The following is a 2,263-nucleotide window of genomic DNA, read 5'->3' on the forward strand; positions in this document are numbered from 1 at the left end:
TATTATTATTTAATATTTATTTATAACGGGTATAATTAAAACGAGTATTTCGTCGAGTACCGGATATATAGATCAGTACCATAACTGTTAACTAAATAATATATTATTTTATACTCAGAGCAATTGGTCTTACAATGTTTAATCTTTTTTCGGGTTAAAGGAGTGTTCAAAAAGTTTCGAGTAAAGCAATCTTTAAAGATCGGAAATAGAGTCTGAACTGTACTGTACTTCCAATTTTCCAATTTTCTCAACGGTTTCTCTATACGCGTAATGAATAACTACCGACCGCCGCCGTACATGTTTGAAGAGTTACTGCCTACTGCAAGCATGTGCGGTTTTCACATAGCTCAGTTCAGTATAGTTTTTGCAGTGTTTGGCAAGTTCCTTATAAAAAGAAATTTGTTCCGTTCCTCGTTCTTTTTTTAAAAAAAAGGAATTCGTTCTGTTCCTTGTTCCTTAAAAAAAAAGAATTCGTTCCTTTGAAAAATGAATTAGTTCCTTTTTTAGTTCCAAATAAAATAAAAATTCTTATTTAATCATTAATGTTTTTTTTTTCGTATTATGCATACTTCTTTAATTTTTATTTATAATATATAACTATAAGTAGGCACATATTTTATATATTTGTGCAATATATTATTATATATTTTGAGATTTTCTTAAAAATTAAATTTTTGGCTAACGTATGTCGATTGTCTTAACATCGATACTCGATAACAATCACTAATTAGGAATAAACATTATACACATTAAAAAAATATATCTTAATTTCAATTTTTACATACTTACTTATCCGTGTAAATTATTGGAACTAGAAAGGAACGAACAATTTTGTTATTTTTCCTTAAAAAAAGAACTAATTCATTTTTTCGTTCTTTTTTTTATAAAAAGGAATTTGTTCATCGTGCCGTTATTTAAAAAGGAATTCGTTCCAGGAATCCGTTCCTTTTGGAACTCGTTCCCTCCAAACACTGAGTTTTTGAATGTGGTTGATTTTAAATTTAATATCACAGCACAATTAATATTATCCTGGGCCGAGTTTAGCGACAAGAGACGATTGGTATGTCTCTGCCGATAAGGATTACTATCTACGTGGCTTATGTTTATAATGCAAACATTTTGCTTTTTTGTTATTTTAGTAGACATGTAATATATTGGTTTATTTGTATATTTAATATGTACAAGGCGTTTAGGTGTGTTTGTCCTCGTATACGTATAACAGCAGTCAGCAACTTACTTTAAGGTTTGCATACTACTCTACCTACTTAAACTTTAACTATTGTTTGAATACTTAATGGAAATCGACATGTATTCTTCTTTTAAACTAAATTTATATACATATCAGCTCTATATAAATTGTATACTTATCTAATGTTGTTAAGAAAACATGAAAATATGAAATACTTGACAATTTTATTTTTTTAATTTTTGTCTAAAGATAACGCAAAAATAATATGAACTATAATAATAATGTGGATCTCTAATATAGAATTATCTAAATTATTCGCATTTAAAAGTTTTATTCAAAAAATGTTCGTGAGATATATTTCCACCCTTTAATATAAATATATATATATATATTATATATCAATATATCATGACTTTATTTGTCTTTTAAGTTATTAACAGATTATAGTATACAATTTAACTGTTAGTTATGTTATTTTAGTTCACTAATTTTATAATTATCTAAACAATCTTTAAAACATAGTTCAATCAATTTAGGTAGGTAATTCCTATATATATTAACTACCTATATTTCTATTACACATTGAACAGTCATAGGCGCAAACTGGGGGGGCTTGGTGGATAAATTATTACAATAGCAGTTGAATAATATTAAAAATACATAGCTACAATTTTTTTTTTATAAGCATTTAAAGATCAAATTTTGACAAAATTTATCAAATTTAAAATTGAATAATTATTTTGTAGTTAAAAATTTATAAAATGTTCAACTTTTATATCTAAGGATTGAAAATTTAAAACAAGATTTTACGTAAATATTTAATTCTGTTACCAAAAATTCTAAGAAATACATAAGCACAGTTTATTTTTATAGTCATTTTAAATTTAAATTTGGACGAAAATTATATACCTATTAAAAACCTGGAAATCTATTTTTAGATATTTTGTTGTGATTGTATAATATTATTTGTGGGTGGTACTTGAAACTTCTAAAGTATATAATATATAACACTATACTGTTTACTATCATAGATATTATCTATGATAGTAACACGATTTGCTTGTACCTAATGGA

Source organism: Acyrthosiphon pisum, chromosome A1, assembly GCF_005508785.2.
Source record: "Acyrthosiphon pisum isolate AL4f chromosome A1, pea_aphid_22Mar2018_4r6ur, whole genome shotgun sequence".
Lineage (NCBI taxonomy): Eukaryota > Metazoa > Arthropoda > Insecta > Hemiptera > Aphididae > Acyrthosiphon > Acyrthosiphon pisum.